General features: G+C 39.2%; 1 protein-coding gene and 1 pseudogene across 1 annotated transcript in view; both read right to left on the bottom strand.

The window, feature by feature from the left end:
* Positions 1–13432: 13432 nt before the first annotated feature.
* LOC147459257 (uncharacterized) overlaps positions 13433–21252 on the bottom strand; it is a 48374-nt gene continuing 40554 nt past the window's right edge. The window contains exon 2 of the transcript XR_015187846.1: positions 13433–13795. The gene's annotated coding sequence lies outside the window, so the exon portion shown is untranslated. The remainder of the gene's footprint in view (positions 13796–21252) is intronic.
* On the bottom strand, positions 17794–19829 carry LOC147459259 (uncharacterized; annotated as a pseudogene).

Raw genomic sequence — 21252 nt, 5'->3', positions numbered from 1 at the left:
GGCGCCCAACTAGCCAGACACCCCATTTAAAATATATTTGTACTCTATTATTTTTTTGATCTAGTGTAGCTATACTTGTTAGGAAATATGACGTAGCTAAGTAGATAATTGAGTAGATTACTTAATGGAGAGAGATAATTTACACACACAAGAGATTATAGAGTAGAGAAAAGAGAGAGAGAGAGAGAGTACACACAATATATGTGGTTCACCCAATGTGGGCTACGTCCACGGGAAAGCAGCCACTCAACGGCTTTTGTACTTCAAAACAAGAAGTAGTTTACAAAGGGATTATACCCTTTTGGAGCTCCCGCCTTGCTTCACTCTCACCACCTCACACCCACCTTGTTTCATCAACTTCACACTATGAAATGTGTGTAGAACTGGCCTCCTTTTATAGGCCAAAAGGGCTGCCCTCTCTCATGAGAGGCAGCCATGTGTAGCTGCCCTTGTGTAGATAAGTCCAAATCGGACCCTCCAATCCGCCCATGTGTGGTCATCCTTGAGAAGACAAGTCCGCTTTTGAATTCGGCCACCGGCCATTGACTTCTGACCACCGGCCACCGGCCATTGACTACCGACCACCAGCCAACCGGCCAACCAACCGGTCGTTTTCTGACCACTTTCCGATCGCCATCCGGCCATAATATTCTGGCGAAAAGAACTATTCCGGTGAATATTTTTGGTTTCCGACGAGTGATTTTATTTTTTAGCGAGTTACTTTTCTTCACGAACGATGGCTTCTCCTCATAATGGGAGCCTTACAAATGTGCGTTTTTAACACAGAAAATTACAAGGGGTAAATCAGGCTCCATACTTAACAATACTATGTGTAAATCCTTATTCCAGAGTAGTAGATATATTCTATAAGTTGTAATTATTTCATGATATTTATAAAGGCCCATGTGAGCTTGGTCATTGGCCATTTAGAAAGCAATGACCTTAGTATGAAAGGAGGCCTATTCTGAAGAAGGAAAGGAGATCTATCGTACGTATTGTCAAGCGGTTGCACAACTCAGATTTGTAATAAACTTATCTCATGATTGGGTAATCCTATTTTGATTTCAAAAATTACATTGTGTTCCTTATCTCTTGCTCCTTTTTTCAAGTGTAATCATATTAAGTTCTATTGTGGTTTGTAACTTCGTGTCTGTGAGCCTTATCTTCAATTTTGAAGGCTTAAATCATTTTTTAATGACATTTTGACCATAAATTAGTGTTATTAACCTTAGGGTGACTTGCTTGAGTAGTTTTGTGCAGATTTTATGACCTGGTAAATGATGGCTCGTGATTTAGGTACCTTATCAAAATGCTGCCAAACTTTGTATACATATCACCGGAGATCTAATATAGCTTCCCTTAAAGTTTCTTGGCTATCCAAATCCATTTAGTCATTGAAATGGCATGATGACCTAGAGTGGTGAGAAACAACATAGGTAGATTTTTTGATCTGGGAGTTGGTGATTTGCTTGTTGAGTTTGATGCGTTTGCTTGTTTGGTTCACTTCTTGAGGGTGACAAAGAGTATATGTGCTCCATTTGAGTCACGTCCTTGAGTATTGACATGAGTATGTTAGTGCCAGAAAGCTATGCTATGGATGTCCATCGTGGTGAGTTGCTAACATTTGGGTACTCACACATATATTGACATGCTCCTTACTAATTAGTGCGAGTTTCAAGAAGGTTATCCCACATTTTTTAATCTTGTGATGGGTTGATCCCATGACTACTTGCTTTGGCCTCTGCTCAATTAATTGAGTGTGCTCTAGCCTAATCTCATGGTATTGCTACATTACTCAATTAGGCTTGTTTTAAGAAACCTACATCTTCCTTGGAGAAACCCCAAATGTATGTGGCAATACTTGGAAACGATCTAGTATCATAGCTCTACTAGATTCTCAGGCTTAAACATGATGTGGTAGGTATGATTATCACCAAGAGTTGGTTTTCTTGATTAACATTACTTGGATTTGATGTTGATGTTGGTTTAATCTCACTCTAAAGATCTCTAAATTAATGCCACTTTCATGTTGATTGTACTCTTATTTGCTGGTGACACTAGCATTTTATAAAAAATGGCAAAACCTAGATTATGTTGGGATTTAGTTCTAGGCATGAAATACCATTGCTAAACTGAAGATTTTTATCAGTGCTACTCTACATGCAAAGTTTTTTTTTTTTTTTGCTTTTGGCAATGTCTTGACACTCTAACTTTTCCTGATTTTGGGGATGGGACTCAGACAATTGATCCCTATTTCTGATAAATGCATTGTCCTCTCAGATTCTCGGTTTTAATTGATCTTATCTTCTATTGGAATGTCTTGTGCCAATGGATCATCTCCTATTTACTTGAACTTAACAAAAAAATGGATGCTCATTGTATGGCTAGTTTGCACTCTATATCTCCGAAGTTTTTCTACACTACCTAACAATGTGTTTTTCCTTGCCTTTGGTAAGTTCCATCCAACTAGATTAGATTTTATGGTAATAACATGCTAGTTTAATTTCATCAAGCTCAATTAGCTTTTGGAAATGAGTTATTGCATTTTATTGTTTGTCACCATTATCTACTTACTGCTGATCCTTTTTCATATTGTTACAAACTTAAAGCATAATGATATATTGCTGGAATCTTTGGGCTAGGTTAACTTTACCTTTGGAATAATCTTGCTTTGATCTTGTTGATGGTTGTGTCACCTTAATTATAAACTCATTGGACCTCGTTGAATGCCCATTGCTAATCATATCCCATAAGATGATTCATTGGGGAGATTTGCTATCAAGGATATAATTTGCTTATTTTTCAAAACCTAATAATGAATTGACAAGTTAAGAACATTGATTACTTGGAGGCTCCTATCTCAAATACGCATTTGTCTTATTGGGATTGAGATCTAAGATGCCCAAGGATATACAAGTTGAGAATGATCGTATGACTAAACCAAAGGTTGAAATTTACTTTTTTTTACACATACAAGATAATTTTAGTCTAATAATTTTTAAGTAAGACATGGATAATAGTTGATAGGTTCTTTGACACCTGTTATACATAGCCAAGGCTAACAAAATTTGATGTCTTGTCTATATAAATGCAGATGAGAATTATGTATTTTCTTGAAAGGGATTAGGTTTGTTGTTGTTTGACCTTGAAGATAAAGACCAATTTCATCTATAGATTTTGTGTTTGTCTAGATTTTTAAAGGATAATCAGAATGTTGCTTCATTCTGACCATAGTGTACAAGAATGATTTTAATGCAAAACAGTTCATGTACAAACACCTTCCTATTGTTTAAAGCCAGTTGTCCTTTGAACATAATGTTATTTTGAGTATAAATATTATTATTAATAGAACAACATACACACATGTCATATATTCAATTATGAACGTATTTGTTACCTTTCTCAGCTGAAAATTTTCATGAGGAAATTTATGTTATACATCTTGCTGGTTTTGAGGTTTTGGTTAAGGAGCATACGTTGTGTTGTTTGAGAAACCATTGCATAGTTTCAAATAATATCCTCGTGCATAGAATGAGATGATTCATGCATGTCTAATCTCAAAATGTAGTCTCTGATTGAGAGTACACTCTATGTACATTATAAGGATGATGTGACTCTTATCATTTTATTTTATGTGGATGATTTGTTATTGACCGGAAACAATGAGGATGCTATATGTATGTTCAAATAGACACTCCAAAGTGATTTTCAGGTATGAGACATGTAGACACAGGGTTTTTGGAGACATACTTGGCTATGCAATTTAAGCAATCTGATGAGGGTATTTATATGTACAGGGATCTTATGTAGGTAAGGTTCTTCAGCATTTGCATGAAGGTATGCAAGCCTATTTCTACTCCCATTGAGCTTGGCTTACATCTGCCACTTCATGATGGTTTAGATGCTTTTATGTGCATACTTATCATGCATCAGTTGTGATCACCTTGTATCCAAAAAATCAGTATGTAGTTTAAGTCACTAGAAGATTTATGCATTAGCCTAGTACAATGTAGTTCCTTGAGAAAAATAACATCTTTATCTTGTTGCATTTAGTGATTCATATTGGGATGGTGACTATGATACATGACATTCCACTAGTGTGGATAGATTATACATGGGTGATGCTTATGTTTCTTGGCTCAATAAGAAAAAATCCATATGGCTACGTCTATATGTGCTCCTAACTATAGGGCAGCTTTTATGATAGATATGCAGATTACATATGGACATGTAGGCTACTACATGATCTCTGGATGCCTTAGGATAATGCTATTATGATTTCAATATGCATAAGAGCACATTGATGTAGGGAAAATACACTTGGCATACTGTCCTACATAGGACAATGTGGCAAATATATTCAAGAGACCCAAGTTTGTAACTTTTATCAAATAACTTTTCTATGAAGCGCCAAATATATTAAGCTCAAAATCTTGCATCTTCCTTGTCACAACCTTGAATTTAAGCTCTAGATACAATTTCTCCAAGTCATTCTATCCCCAAGAAGCACTCTTTATCTTTTCTATTTGTAACTACATTCATTTTAGCCTTATATGGGTTTAAGTCCATTCAAAATCTCTTTGAATCCATGGGTGTGCCAAGTGTTAATGGGAATGTATGTTATTCGACAATTTTCAATCACCTGCGTCAAGTGAAATAGACAAAAAATTGCAACGATTTCTACTTGAGTGCATGGTAGGTGTCATCTTTGTGATACATATGGTAAAAAATATAATGGTTTCTACATGCATGATTTCATTCTTGTGATGCATAGGGTAGTACATATCTCCAAGGACATCATGGTTAAGTCACTCTCTCTTGGTGAGGTGAGTCTCTATGCAACTACAAATCCTCATGTATATTTTTGAGATTATGTGGAATGTGTGACTCAATTATCTTCAATTAGCCACATATAATATATGGCCTCTTATACATACATCTAATAAAATTGATGGGATATGGACTAAATATCTACTCCATATCCCTTTGGAAGGTACTGGGTGTATTTTGCTGACCAAACCATATCATCGTGCAAGCAAACACTCCCCATGTTGTGATGAATGCGGTCTTTGTTTGATCTGTGATTGTCCATTTGGAAATAATTGTACCCTTTGTATCCATTTGAAAAAGCATATATCTATTGACTAGCCACTTTGTCCAACGTAGAATCCAAAAATGAGAGTGAAAAGGATCTGACACCGTAGTTGCATTCAAGTTTTGGTAGTCGACACAAATATGTAGCTAATTGTTTTTCTTCGGCACTACCATAATTGGTGAGATCCATTTTGGATTTTCAATTGGGACGATAAATTTCCAACTTAGAAATGCATTAAGTTCATGAGACATATACTCCCCCCCTTTATCAGAACGGAGGGTGCACATAGTACATTTCGAGACATTTTCAGCCATAGCCAAAAATTGCTTGAAGCACAAAAACCCCACTTCGGAATTCGCCTCAAGCGGATACACCAATGCATGCCTAGAGTAATCATCAATGAAAGTTACGAAGTAAAGGTAATTGCCCAAGGACAGAGTTTGCATAGGCCCACAAACATCACTATGCACAAGCTACAACCTGTATGTGGTCCTAACTGAACCATCTTTTGAAAACTTTGAACACTACATCTTACCCAAAATACAGCCTTCACAAATATGTTCGGCAGGTGCTTCAAGAGGCGGCAAATAAGCAACCATATTAGATTATTGCAACTACAACAAACTGACAAAATTCAGATGCCCAAAACGTGCATGCCAAAGCTTTGTATCTGAAATAGCCTTTGAATCCACAACAGCATTTGTAAAATTCTATCCACACTTGTCATACAAAGTGAGCTTATACAACCCATGACATAAAATGCCAGGTGCAACAATTTCATCACCGAAACTGTGATCATGTATTATACATATGTCATCCACACAATCTAGCAAGTGCAAATACAGACAAAAAATTCTTCTTGATCCCAAGTACATACAATGCATCAACAAGTGTGAAAGAACTGACATTTACAGCAGTAAGCACAAACTTTCCAACTCCCTAAACCGGATAAGAGGCATTGTTGGTGCAAGTGACTGAATTCCCATGAGGGACATCCTCGAGAGAGGTAAACAAGTCACGATGAGAGGTAATGTGCTTTGTAGCAACACTGTCAAAGTACCACACATAAGCCTCTGTAGAAACTGACAAACATGAATCATGGACATAAGGATGATAAGTGCACTCTGCACTAACAGCCCATTCTGCATCAACATCAGCATCACAATCTCCTTTCGTAGAAGACTCTACAATAGCTGCATTTGTAGTGGACCAGCCTCTTTTGCCTTCAACTTAGGACACTGTTTGATCAAGTGATCATTAGCTTTACAATAATGGCAATGCGTCTTCTTTTTTTCCTTATCACCAAAATTCCCAGACGAATTGCTACCAACAGAAACATTAGGAACATGTGATTTTTCACCTGCAGAAGAACCATGAGAAGTGACTACATTAATGTTACCACCTTTTCTTTGAGCAACAATAAAAGCATGTTCAAATGTACGCTGTTTAGTACTTTTTTGTGGAAAGTGACTCTTGCAACAACAATGTGCATAATGCATTAAACTTGACAACTTTTGGATTTGCTTGGGTCATGAGTCTCCAAGTACTAGCAAAAGTCTGATAAGAGTCTGGAAAAGCATCAAGAATACTGTGCACAAGGGAACCGTTAGAAATGACTTCACCTGCAGAAACAAATTGCTCATTTATATCCTTGACACCAGCAAGGAAAGTGTCCATGTCATCTTCCTTATGCATAATCTTCGACTCTAGCTCTTTACACAACAATACAATTTTTGTCTCATTACGAAGACCAATCACAATATCCCAAGCATGTTTTGCAAATTTCGTTGAATGAATGTGAGCAATAATAGTACGCTTCACACCAAACGCAACGAATGCATGCGTATATGCATCTTTTACATCCTAACGAGCTTGCTCAGCCGTATACAAAAGAGCTTTGGCAACAACAACCCTGCCACCAAAACCTGTAACATCCTCAATATCGCCTACATCCTCAAAACCAAGACATACATTAATGCCTTGCACAATATTAGAGACACCCTTTGATACAAGGACATGTTGCATCATATAATCCCATATGGTGTAATTGTCCCCATCCAATCTATCATCAACAGAGCAAACATCTTGAACACATGAGTTATTGTCAGCCATAGCAAATTTTGTACCTGATGTGAAAAATGCCCGAAAAAAAGAGAAACGAAGCGGGAACACATGCTATATAGCATAAATGGTAGAATATTGTAAGGGACTTGTTATGCAAAAAATGACACTGACATAATTTTTGCTCAAAATGATGAAATAGCATGCGCAATACTGACATGTAGTGAAACGGAGGCAGAAATGAGTCTGAATCTAAAATCTGAGTAGATCAAGCTATATGAGCGTTTTCAAAATATTTGTCGACTTGTGGAAGCTCGCCAAAGCTCACAAAAATCAAAGAAAGCGAGCAAGCGTATGCTGGAGCTGCTGGCAACTAAGCTCGGGAGGACGCAAACTAATTGTTGAAATTAGGGTTGCAAAAAAGCACACACATCTTGGAGAAGACGAAGGAAGCTTAAGGTACACAACAGTGAGTGTGTTACTTAGTATGGAAAGATAGATAGCCCTAATGTGATGGGTGTACATACAATGCACGGGAGAAAAAACCTCATAGTGAGGAAAAAAATACCCCGACGGTCCTAAGTGTGTTCACACACATCACTATCACATGTATATGGTAACAGTGTCACATCGGTCCAAAACAAATCCCATGAGGTAGCACATAAGAAGATTGACACTATGATACAGACAATCTTACAAGAATGCCGACTACAAGAGTCTCTTGGCCTTAAGGTCAGGATTGGGGGACTCCACCCACCATGGTGCACTAACGAGAACACCCTCAAAGAAGCATTCACAAAGCTTAATGACATTCTTCAACCAGTTCACATCAAGCCCAAAATCGTTTCTTATGGCGGCTCGTGCCACCCAAGCATTTTATCCTCACTTTCAAGTACAAATAGGAGCAGATGAAGTTGTTGCACCAATCCAGACCCTTGAAGGGAACAAAGCTTTGGAACACCGAGGAATTGATCACAATTCAACTTAAGATCAACGCAAGCAAGCTCAAGAAACTGCATGAAGCTCACAAGCAAGGTAAATTGGCATTCTATCGAGGCGGTAAAGCCATCACCCAAGAATTTCAAGCTCTAAAACCAACTCCCCCCTTCGGTTTTGTTCTTTTCTTTTACCTCCGCGACATTAGGAGAAATATGAACCTTGCATGGGCCTTGTAAGGAATCCTAATTTTTAGGGATTAAGGCTAATGGTGTGTAGGGTTAAGGGGACAAGGGCATTCAAGAAGCTAGTTTTGAGTAGGCTTTTTTAGCCTTTTTTTTAGACACATGTAGGACGTGGACCTAAGAGGTCACCTTCTCTCTCTAGCTTTTTGAAAGTGAAGGGAGTAAAGAGGTGTGGCCACATCATCAAAAACGTGGATCACTAAGAGCCAAAATTTGATTTTTTTAATAAAAAAGTTATTTTTACTTATTTTTGACTTAAAACTCCCCCCCAACATATATCCATATCAAAAAAATATTTTTTGACATTTTTTTAAACTTACAAGCACTAAAAGTCCAATTTAAAAAAAAAAACTCCCCCCCAAAAAAAAAACCTTTCTTCTCTCTTCCTCCTCCCTCCTTTCTCCCTCCCTGCCCCTTCTCTCCTCCTCCTCCCCTCTCTCCCTCTCTCCCACTGTCCCCTTCTCTCCTCCCATGTTCCTCCCTCTCCCTCCCTATCCCCTTCTCTCCTCCTTCTCCACTCTCTCTCTCTCTCTCTCCCCCACTACCCCCTTGTCTTCTCCCATGTTCCTCTCTCTCCCTCCCCTCTCTCTCTTTTCATCCTTTGCTTCCTCATGCAACAACTACCATGGTGCTCAAGGACATTACAAATCGTATGCATACATATTTGCTTGTTCGCAACGTTTGCATCGAAGGCCGCACGTGAGGGTGAGCAGAGGTCATCCCAGGAACGTCGTAGCATTGGTGAGATGAATGTTGACGATTCTTCAATATCTTGCCAATACCATTACATATTTGAATAAAACACCCCTTTATACAAGGTAACAATATACTTCTTACTTTTGATTGTGTTCTTCTTATCATAAACTTTGAAGTCTAAGGTGTTGCCTCTACTTGTTTTGTAGTGCTTGGCACAAAGGTTGCTTTTATGCACAAATAGTGAAAGGCTGCACGTTAGAGAGGCCAAGTGTCACCACTTTTCCTCTAAAACAGTCTTCTTTGTTACATCTTGCAGGTAGGTGCTTCAAATCCATGCTTATTAGGGGTGGTAGTCTCATCCTAATGTATATTTTTTATTCCCAACTAGATAGAAATACTTGCAAATTTGTACAACATATACTTAAGAAGTGTCTTCATTATATAGCTTGCAAATGTTGAATTCATACATGTTTTTGTTACAAGGTGACCTCTTGCTATGCTAGTTGAGTGGCGTTGTTTGCAAGAACGGCTCAAGGAACTGGCATAACATGAAGCTTTTACGGTGGCACAAAGCTCTCCTCAGCGGCAATGTGGCTCCCACTACACCAAAAATCATTATGCTGACATGAAGAGATCCCTAGTAGGACAATGCAAAAACTTTTCATCAGCAGCAACACACTCTTTCCTAACATGAGGGCACTCCTACCAAAGATATTTTTATGTGATAGGTCACCCCAGGAGCATACCATGTCATGGAATGGATGTAAGAACTATGACCACACTACTCCTTGTAAAGTGTTCACAGATGTATGTTTATCAAAGTTAATGAGAAGAAATTTGGACTTTTTTGTTTGTTGATGTGTAAGAGCACTCTAGGTCTACCATATTTTAGATTGTTTGATAAGTTAAATAAAATTTGTAGTCATTTAAAGTGTAAGTTTGTTTTTGTTTGGTAAGATTGTACATGAGTAGACATAATAAAGTATAAGAGATCTTGACGGAATAAGCCTCGATTAGATTCCTACCATGCACTTGTGACACCAGACCTCTCCTTGAACCTTTTGATTTCTATCATTGTGGGAAGTCTAAGGGTGGTCTATTTTCAAATTTTTAGCAATAACTTTTTTTTAAATGAAATTTTGATTATTTTAAAGTTTGTACACAGTCTAGGAGTTCATTCTGATTGTTTTCCTTCAGTTTCAATTTTTGATCGAGGGCACTCCTTGGAAGCCACTTTTGAAGGTGTTAGGGTGAGATTTTGAGAAAGTTTTGTATGTAGGAAATGCATTCCTTAACACAATAAAAAACATTGGTTCTCTGAGTATTTTCAGATTCCATGGTTTAAATGCCCGTTCGAGCCCGTAGATTAAGGAAAAAGTAAGAAATGTCTGTTTTACATCATTTTTTAAGAAATTGTCAACTTGCACGTTGATTTTTGGAAAATCCGAGTAGGATATGATTTTTTTGCATCACACGATAGTCGAAGAGCGCGACGAGATGAACAAATTTATGTGAGACAAGCCCAGACAGATTCAGAGCCAATTGAACACTAGAAGCTCTTGAAAACAGCCTAAAAGTAAATCTTGTACTTGTCATTTTAGGGCCCCAGGGACCCTCAACATGAGGGGCCACAAGGGCGCACAAATCAGCCATCCAATGTACAGGCTTTTTTTGATGCATAGCCATGAGATAGAATTGGGCAAATTGATGTATTCATAGCAAACTCCCCCCCCCCACAATGGCAAATAGCTAAACATTGTATCATGCCATGCATAAAAATAAATCTTGTACTTGTCATTTTAGGGCCCCAGGGACCCTCAACATGAGGGGCCACAAGGGCGCGCAAATCAGCGATCCAAAATTTTTGGATGGCTGATTTGCGCGCCCTTGTGGCCCCTCATGTTGAGGGTCCCTGGGGCCCTAAAATGACAAGTACAGGCTTTTTTTGATGCATAGCCATGAGATAGAATTGGGCAAATTGATGTATTCATAGCAAACTCCCCCCCCCCCCCCCCCCCACAGTGGCAAATAGCTAAACATTGTATCATGCCATGCATAAAAATAAATCTTGTACTTGTCATTTTAGGGCCCCAGGGACCCTCAACATGAGGGGCCACAAGGGCGCGCAAATCAGCCATCCAAAATTTTTGGATGGCTGATTTGCGCGCCCTTGTGGCCCCTCAAAGTTGAGGGTCCCTAGGGCCCTAAAATGACAAGTACAGGCTTTTTTTTATGCATAGCCATGAGATAGAATTGGGCAAATTGATGTATTCATAGCAAACTCCCCCCCCCCCCCCCCCCCCCCACAATGGCAAATAGCTAAACATTGTATCATGCCATGCATAAAAATAAATCTTGTACTTGTCATTTTAGGGCCCCAGGGACCCTCAACATGAGGGGCCACAAGGGCGCGCAAATCAGCAATCCAAAATTTTTGGATGGCTGATTTGCGCGCCCTTGTGGCCCCTCATGTTGAGGGTCCGTGGGGCCCTAAAATGACAAGTACAGGCTTTTTTTGATGCATAGCCATGAGATCGATTTGGGCAAATTGATGTATTCATAGCAAACTCCCCCCCCCCCCCTCCCCCACAATGGCAAATAGGTAAACATTGTATCATGCCATGCATAAAAATAAATCTTGTACTTGTCATTTTAGGGCCCTAGGGACCCTCAACATGAGGGGCCACAAGGGCGCACAAATCAGCCATCCAAAATTTGGCCACAAGGGCGTGCAAATCAGCCATCCCCCCCCCCCCCCCCCCCCCCCCCCCCCCACAATGGCAAATAGCTAAACATTGTATCATGCCATGCATTAAAAAAAGCTTGTACTTGTCATTTTAGGGGCCCAGGGACCCTCAACAAGAGGGGCCACAAGGGCGCGCAAACTGGCCATCCAAAATGCTTGTACTTGTCATTTTAGGGGCCCAGGGACCCTCAACAAGAGAGGCCACAAGGGCGCGCAAACTGGCCATCCAAAATTTTTGGATGGCCAGTTTGCGCGCCCTTGTGGCCCCTCTTGTTGAGGGTCCCTGGGCCCCTAAAATGACAAGTAAAAGCTTTTTTTAATGCATGTCCATGAGATAGAACTGGGCAGTTTAATGTGTTCATAGCAACCCCTCCACCCCCCCAAATGGCAGATACCTAAACCTTGTATCATACTTATCAACCATTTTTTACTTCCTTGTGTCCATCCCCTATTCTTGGAAATATCTTGGTCCCTATTTGTGCCTGGATGGGCATTCTACGCGCCGTTGTGGTCCCTCTTGTTGAGGGTCTCTGGGGCTTCAAAATGACAAATAGGGGCTTTGTTTTAATGTATGGCCATGAGATAGAGTTGTAGTGTTTGATGTCCGGAGTATTCACTATGTCAAATTTTCCTATATCATGTCCGTTCACCACAATGGATTGAAAGTAGCCCTTATAGGCCTTACCTACACATGTTTCTGTAACTTTACAGAATATAAATTCCCTTCTATTGAACACATGTGCTATGTTACATATACTGTAGTGAACTCGCAAGGTCAAAGGCCTCACAAATTTTGTGCACTCAGAACATTTAGCACTAGAAATCAACCAAACAAGGAGCCAATTTTTACTTCCTTGTGTTCACCTCGTGTTCTTGGAAATGTTTTGGTTAAGCCATTTCTTTGGTATTTAAAACCACATGTGACCCCTATTGTTATAGTATCCGACCAAAGGTTTCTTGATTAGCAGTTATATAGGTTCGAGTGATACATATCTTCTATGTTAACAATGCATATATCTATAATTTATGTTTACACTTTCTCTATCCAAATGAGCTACATAGTAAAAATCAAATCCGCAATTCAACAATTAAGTTCACAAGGTGATAGCTATTGGTATGATCTTTAACAATACCAAATAAATAGCTACCAATAGCGAATGAATAGGGATATTTAAGAAGGTTTGATACCAAAAACTTGTCAACACTACTCAAAAAGGTGGAAACTCAAAGGCTTTATAATATATATGATGAAACAAGAATCAATAATAATTCACCCCTATATATCTACACCTCCATCTGAAGTTGTCATTTCTCTAAGTCAAGCTTGGCATAGGAATAGTATGGAAACAATAACATTTTGGAAAGCAAGAATTTAGCTTTCTCAACTTTTGAAATGTTGTTATTGATATATATTCAACATCCCCAAATGAGGACATCTTGACAAAGGTTATGATCCACTTAATAAGAATAACCATTAGTGATTAAACTGAAATCAAAATATTGCATGAATTTCTTCATGGTGGAATGATTAAGACTTGAAACTTCAAACATCTTACAGACAAATCAGAATATCCAAAAAAATCAACAATATTTCTCAAATCTGTATGAAACTCCAGTAATCTAAATAAAATACTCTCACTCAGTGCGACACCATTTAACAAAAAGAAATATTTATATTGCATTTATAGAGGAATCCAGCCTCATAAAAATAATTACAAATGAAGACAATGTTGTTGCTGTTAGGCTTCTCTTACAAGTATTTGTCTTTCTCATCTAGAGATTCATATACACGAGTATTTGTGTGTCTATGACACTAGGGAAGATAGTAGTACTATAGGGATGGCTTTTCTAAGAGCTCCTAGAGAGTACCTATTGGTTCAAGATTCTACAAAAATCCTACTATTCTTATCAAAATCTTTTAACACGGTAGTGAAGGGTTCCTCATGGAACAAAAATAGGGTGATTTCCATCTCTGCACATGGTTGCTTGCTCATGTCCTCTCAAAACAAGTTGACTCTGTAAGTAAACAACAGATTATGTGAGCACAAAGTTATAAAGTACAAAATGATATCATTCTAATAATCTAATGACAACTATACAAAGAATAAATTATAAGAAAAATCTTTGATGACTCTCCATAGATAACACAACTTACTTACATTGTGAGACTCAATCACATGCTACAAAACTATAGATGGCGCACCAAAGCCATCAACAAAATAGCACCACCCAATGTTATGAGGTGTGAAGCCTAAACATTGAAAGCCATAAAGAGGTTAATTCCCTCTAGCATGATAAACTTAAAGATGCAGATGATCTTAAGCTCTGAATGTAAGCTACAAGGGTAGTTTTCTCACCATTCTATCTTTATGTTGGAGATGAATCCTTGCAATGCCCATGCACTATTCACACCTCCTGTTCTTGTGGTATGCAAGTCACGTGAGTTGATGCTTTTTCCACCTTCGGGAGTAGAGGTTTCCATGTAGTGCGAGTGAATGAAAGTAGAAGGAGGAGAATCTTGTTTCATGCTGTAATGGAGGTGAGAGAAGGGAGAGGAGTTAGCTTGGTGTGGAACTATGTGGTGGGCAAGGGGAAGAGATGGGGAAGAAGCTTGCTTGGTGCTACAATGGAGATGGGAGAAAGCTAGTAGAGAGATAATGTTGGACTATAGGGGGTGCATGTGGTTGTTGTAGCCATGGACAGCTTGAAAAAGGGTTTGTAGAGAGAGAAAATCACTTTTAGCTATAGAATAGGTTTGGAAAGACTTTGGAGGGTGAAAAATGATGTTTTGAAATTTTTTGAAAAAATTTAATTTTTTGGAATTTTTTAGTGTACGTTTTTGACTTTTGGAGGTCAAAAATACTTTTTTGACCATGAAATAGGTTAGGAGACCTTTTAAGGAAGGAAAACTTGAAATTTGAAATTTTTAGTGTATTTTTAAATCCGGGCCAAAAAGTGGGGGAAAAAAGGTCAAAGTGGTCCCCCCCCCCTCCCCCCCCCCCCGTTCCCTTTTCCCTAGCCACCTCCCTTACCTTCTCACTACGTAAAAGGCCATTAAGAGGTGTAATGCTACCTTGTCCCCCTACTTTTTTGAGGGTATAGAGTGTGTCCACCACCCTCTTCCTATTGGCTGGCCTCTAATTAACCTTAATCCCAAAGGGCCCCTAGAGGGTTCATATTTTTCCTAATGATGGACGCTCAGTCATTAATTGATATGTATGTAACGCACTCACTCGGTGAATGATAATTCAATCTATCTATTTATCTCATTCTCTCCCCTTTCCTTTACTTATAAAACTTAGAACATTTGCATCCAAGTGTAACTTTTGAAATGTATACATAAATTTTCATCTAATAATTATTATGCTCTTGTAAAGAGGTAGACAATAACCTTGCAAGTGTTAAGACCCCTTTATTTTTATAATGGGAGAAAAAAGAGCTAAGAATTTAAATAGTAAGAGATTTCACACGTCATAAACGATACATGGTGTGTTTGCCAACCCATGCAAAATTGTGTATTGGTAGATTGGAAGAAGTAAGTGAGATTAGAAAATTTGAAAGAGAGAGAGAGAGAGAGAGAGAGAGAGAGGGATTACAAAGTGCTAAGGAAAGAGGTACCAAGATGCGTGGTGGAGGAAGAGACATGGAATGAAATATGAAGAGAACAAGAGAAGAAGCCTCCATAACGGTGAGTGATGCTGGAATTAGTGTTGTAGGGAAATATAAATAGCTTGGAGAAGACAAAGGAAGCTCAAGGCACACAACAAAGAATAGTATTACTTGGTGTGCAATGGAAAGATAAGATAGCCCCAGAGTGATGTGCGTATATACAATGCAGAGAGGAAAAAACCTCCTAGTGATGAAAAAAATGCCCCAACGGTCCCAAAGGTGTTCACACACATCACTACCACATGTATATGTTAACAAACCTCCCCTAACAGTGATGCGATGAACGCAAAGTGACACATAGTATAGGGAAGTGCCATGCCCTAAGAACATGATCAATCCACAAAGGGGAGCAAGCCCAAATCTTTGCGGAAAGCTTTGAACTTTTCATGAGATAATGCCTTTGTGAAAAGATATTATCCACCTAATGAAAGAGGGTTTATAGTCCACAGTTAAAAAACCAAGAGCACCAGATGGACATCCATCCATTAGTCCTAATGTTGAAATTGCCGGAATGTCTTGACATTCTTCATGTTATTCGTTCCAAACCAAACTGTGGTATTTGAAGAGCTCTTTCATTGCACAACAATCATATTGAATTGTGTATGTTTTGACCACAAGAAGCATACAAAGATAGATGTGTACAATATTATTGGACCTTACTAAAAATAGTAAAAACTTGATAATAATCTATGACCAAGTTGCTATGTAAATGTGCATGGAAGAGTTCAAAATAAGCAAAGAGTTATGCTATAAAGAGTTACGCTATAGGGTTTCTAAAAATAAGAGGTGCACTAAGATATGAGTAGCTACCTCCTTTTGCATTCTAACATGTTGTCTAAATTAATTCACAGAGTCCAAAGAGATACACGAACATTTAATATTTTTGTTATGCATACTTTTGTGGCCTTTGTCGACATATTGGCTTATTGCTTTTGTCTTTGCTATCTCCTTTTGCAAGACTCGTTTCTCCTTTGTTGTGTCCTTACCGGCCGTGACATTTGGGCTTAGTTATCCAAAGGCTAACAAAAGATAACCAAGCCTTCAAAATATAGAAGGGGTCACTTTCTCAACTAACCTTGCACTTTCCAAGCTCATCCATGCCTTCATTAGGTTAGAAAGGTCTGAACTTACAAAATACAAGAAAGGCTAAAACACTTGGACAAAACATAAACTAGTCATATGCTTGGTTGGCCGTGTCATAGGATTTTTTGTTTTTAATGCAAAAGTTAAAAAAAACATGTGTCTCTACGAAACATTTATAAATCTTTACAATTGAAGAAAACATGGCTTTAAATTAATTTTGAAGCAAGTGATGTCAAAATGCACAAATGAAAGTAGACTATGGACCTATTCAGCGATCATTTTGAGTGTGCAATGCTTAATATAATGTTTTGACAAGCTTCAACAAAAACCGTGAGTCTAGTTAAACTTTTCATCATGACATGAGAAAATAACACAAAATATAGACAACATAGTGCAAGACATACAAAAGTATGATGGAGCATTGGCACCGTGTCTCTCCAAGAATTATAAGGAACATAAGTCATGCCCTGTTCGGTAGTTTAGTTTGCAGCCCAAGCAAATGCACACACATGAAATTTGCATGCAAAAATGAATTCTTATTGTTACTTATCAATGTAAACATTTGCTAGTCACTTTGGAGAGGCTGCCATTGTCCGAGTTGCAAAACATGTGAATGTAGTGAATGTTTGCTAGGGCACATAGGACATGAGGTTAAGATTACAAACAAACATAAAGAGTAACATTAACTTCAGATGAAATCATTAACATACATAGCATCATGGTGAGCAATACTAAGAGAGAGAAAGAGTGATGACATTTCCACGAAGGTTCTGGAAGTAGGGAGAACTTTATATATAGGGAAAATTACCAAAATACCCCTCTAATTTGATGAAATTCCCAAAATGCCCCTCGTATTTTCAAAATTCCCAATCCGCCCATAAAATACACCTAAAATTTCTCAAAATACCCTTAAATAATTTGAAAATTCCCAAAATACCCCAAGTCCTAAATTAAGCAAATTGGAGAGAAAATCGTTCATATGCATTCAAGCTTTCAACACCCAATGAAGGCAGGTCAAATCTCCGCTACATATAGAGCAAAATCGCAAGGAAAATGTGGTATGGCTTCCTCATACAAAATGAAGCCAAATCCTCGCTATAATCGGAAAGAAAATCCCTCACATGCTGAGAGTAATGCATTAAAGCTTTTGACACAAAATGAAGGCAAGTCAAATCTTCCAGCACAAAATGAAGCCAAATCCCAACCACATATCGAGAAAATAGAAAGAAAGGTCCTCACACGCATTGTGACTTTCCCGTACAAAATGAAGCCACATCCCAGCTACATATTCAATCTGCAATTGGAGCTTTGCAAGAACGTTCATTGTGGCCAAGACCACCACAACGAGAGCATGTGAAAATACGCTTTTCCTTGAAGCGATCCTCAGTTCTAATACGAAGTTTTTTAGGACGCCTAGGTGGCCTACGTGTGGCAGGTGGTTTCAATTGATCACTAGCATCTTCACTTGCATCCACAATTGGACTTATGACACCACTATAAGTGTTACAATAGGCCTGCAAAGCATATGCTTTATGTACATACGATTGAACACACTCTCTCTTGAAGAGAATAGCTGCAATAGCATGAGCACATGGAATTTCAAATGTTTGCCACTTATTACATGAGCATGACCTTGTACATACATCAACCACACATGTTTTTGTACTTGTCAAGATCTCAAAAACCATATCACTAGAGGGCAAGATTCGGTATTGCCGAGCACTATTTCCAACCTCACGCAAGTTCTTCTCTACGTTTGCAACCAATGCAAATTGTGCTCTATCTCCCAAAGACTCACATGCCTTCTTTCCCTCCATTCCACGTGCATAGAACCAAGCTGTTAGTTGGCGACGAATGATATCAAGCATAGATATGATAGGCTTATCTCTAAAGCAACCATGCGTTCAATGACTCAGCAATGTTGGATGTAAGATGCCCATAACGCTTTCCTTTAAAGTGTGTCGTCGCCCAATGAGATGGGGGTGAAGTGGTCAATAAGTACTCCGTCGTGGCAGGACTTATAACTCTCATCCCCTCGATAGCCGCGTTGTAGTCGCTCATAGTGTTAGCATAAGCTGCTACCCAAAACAATCGAATAAATTCTCCATTGTTGCATTTCTTCTTGAGGTTAGCATCCAAATGGCGCATACAATATGCATGCTCACATCCTGGAAAGACAAGCTCCACAGCTGGGAGAAGACCTTTTTGCTTGTCTGATACAAAAGTAACCGCATTGACACTCGCCATACAATCATGTACATTTTGCAAAAACCACACCCAATTGTCTTCATTTTCCGCATCTACTATACCAAATGCTATCGGAAACAAGGCCCCCATAGCATCAATCCCTGTGGCTGTCAACAAAGCACCAAGATATTTGCTTGTTAAGAATGTGCCATCCAACCCAATAAAGTCACGACAATGCGTGAAACCAGTGATGCATGCTCCGAATGCAAGAAACATTCGAAAAAAACGACCTTCAGTGGTTTTCTGCAGATGGGCCACAATGCCCGGATTGCTAGCCACAAGCTTGTCGCAATAAGACTGAAGCTTTCCATAAGATTTTGCATGATCACCATGATTAATACCCAAAGCAAGTTGCTTCACCTTCCAAGCAACCTTGTACGAAATTGACACTCCAACTTCTCGACGCAAATCGGCCATGAGCTCCTTCGGCCTATACATTGGATGGTCTCGAAGTTTCTCTACATACCTTGTTGCAACCCATTCAGCAGTGGCTTCCTTGTTTCCAAGTTGTGTAGCACCACCGCAAGTGTGCTCATCATGAAATGCCTTGACCATACATCCAGGTCCACCAGAGACCAAAGACGCATGCAAGCGCCACATGCATCCCTCTGCCTTGCAGACAACTGTATATCTAGATCGATCACGCTTGGCATGCCTAAGCTCCACATGAGACTTGATTGCTTGTTCTTGAATCTTTGAACGAAGCACATCGAGAGATTCAAATTGAGCACCAAGAGAAAGAGTTGCAGAGACGGTAGCATTATTCTCTGATGTATTTGCATTACTCTCAGCCATGGTTTCCCTCTTCTGTGCATCCGCAATACCACACTTGTTTACATACAAACAACAAAAAGCTCGTGCATCAATATGTATCTTGCACTATGCGGATGCACATTTGCCTTGCACATAACCATGCCCATACATCGCACTCAAGTCTCCCCTCGTTTCTTTGAGTTGTCGACCTCAAGGGCCATGTAAGCAGATTGAGACTCAGAGCTGGCGAGTGTATTTGCAGCTGGCAAGTGTATTTGCACGACAGTATTCCCTGCTGCTCGTTGGCAAGTACCTCTGCACAATAGTATTCCCTGCTGCTCGTTGGCGAGTACCTCTGCGCAACAGCTCACTGGTTTTCGCTCAGTTTCGGATGAAACCGTGTACAGACATAATACGATGGGCTTTTTGGGAATAATGAAAATACGATGGGCATTTTGGGAATTTCCGCAAATTGGAAGGGCATTTTGGTAATTTACCCTTATATATATCTGTGTATTTAGAACCGGACTTGCTATATACATCAAACCGACAAGGGGCCATACGTTAAAGGACTTCCCTAATGGAGAAGTTGGGTAACACCCATCCAACATATCCCCTGGGCCTCAAACCTTGGCGTTACATCACGAAGGCTCAACCAACTGAGCTACTCTCTTGGGCATAGCAACATATTCTTCCTTTATTGTCTGACTTGCATTTACAAATTACAATTTTGTAGCTTACTACTCCCAAATCTCATTAAGGTTTGAGAGAATGTCACAATATGATGACGTGGCAATACCTGACTCAGCCAGACAGAGGGAGGAGGAAGAGACTGATGGCATGACAAATCCGTACAGCCCGAGATTCATGTTGCGGATCACGAGAGAATTTGCAGCGTAAAACATGGGGGATGCTTTTTCAACCAATCTTTGAAAGTAGTTGATTTTTTAAGCGTTGGCTTTTGAAAGTAGAGCTTTTCAGGCACTATGTTTTTAGCATTGATGCTTTTAGGTCTAGTGCCTTTAAATATGAGCCTAGGGGGGCACTTATGGCATATCAATGCATGGTTGCATAGTTGCAAGTGACTCCTAGCAATTATAGTCTACTTTTATCAATCGGAAAAGTACCATGTGGGACACCAACTTAGGGGTCAGTTCTCTATCGTGTTTCGTCTCCTGCATTATTTCAAGTGTTGTTAGTTTTTAAGTTTTATCACAAGTCTACTATGGATATACCGCCTCACCAATGGCTTGTCGGATACCTGAATCACATCCTTTGGTTAAAAATCTATGCAATCTCTTCGGCTTCTAATTGCTCATCAAGAAACATGTCCTTTGACACCTTTCCTTGAAAAGGTCCAAGAAGACTCACAAGAAAAGTACTGTGAATCTAGCAATTGTAATTGGACCATAAGAACCTATAGGCAAGAAAAGGAGTCCTCTTTTGGCCTTTCGCCCCACAAGCGTGAGAACGCTTTTTCAATAACTGGCTCAGTTTCATGAGTTGAGGTCACGAGAGAGCTTTTGGAGGGAGCTTTTTTCATATTTTTGCTCAACTTAGCAATCAAAAAAAAAAAGCTCGCTTCGCTCCAAAATCAATTTTAAGAGAGCTTTTTGGAGAGAGCTCTCTCTCTCTCTCTCTCTCTCTCTCTCTCTCTCTCTCTCTCGTTTCCCCCATTGTATTACCCTCCCACGCCTCCCCACAAACAAAAGTTACCCAGT

The sequence above is a fragment of the Adiantum capillus-veneris genome, chromosome 4, assembly GCF_014529385.1.
Source record: "Adiantum capillus-veneris isolate H3 chromosome 4, ASM1452938v2, whole genome shotgun sequence".
Taxonomy (NCBI): domain Eukaryota; kingdom Viridiplantae; phylum Streptophyta; class Polypodiopsida; order Polypodiales; family Pteridaceae; genus Adiantum; species Adiantum capillus-veneris.
This window is presented reverse-complemented; position numbering and strand designations above follow the sequence as displayed.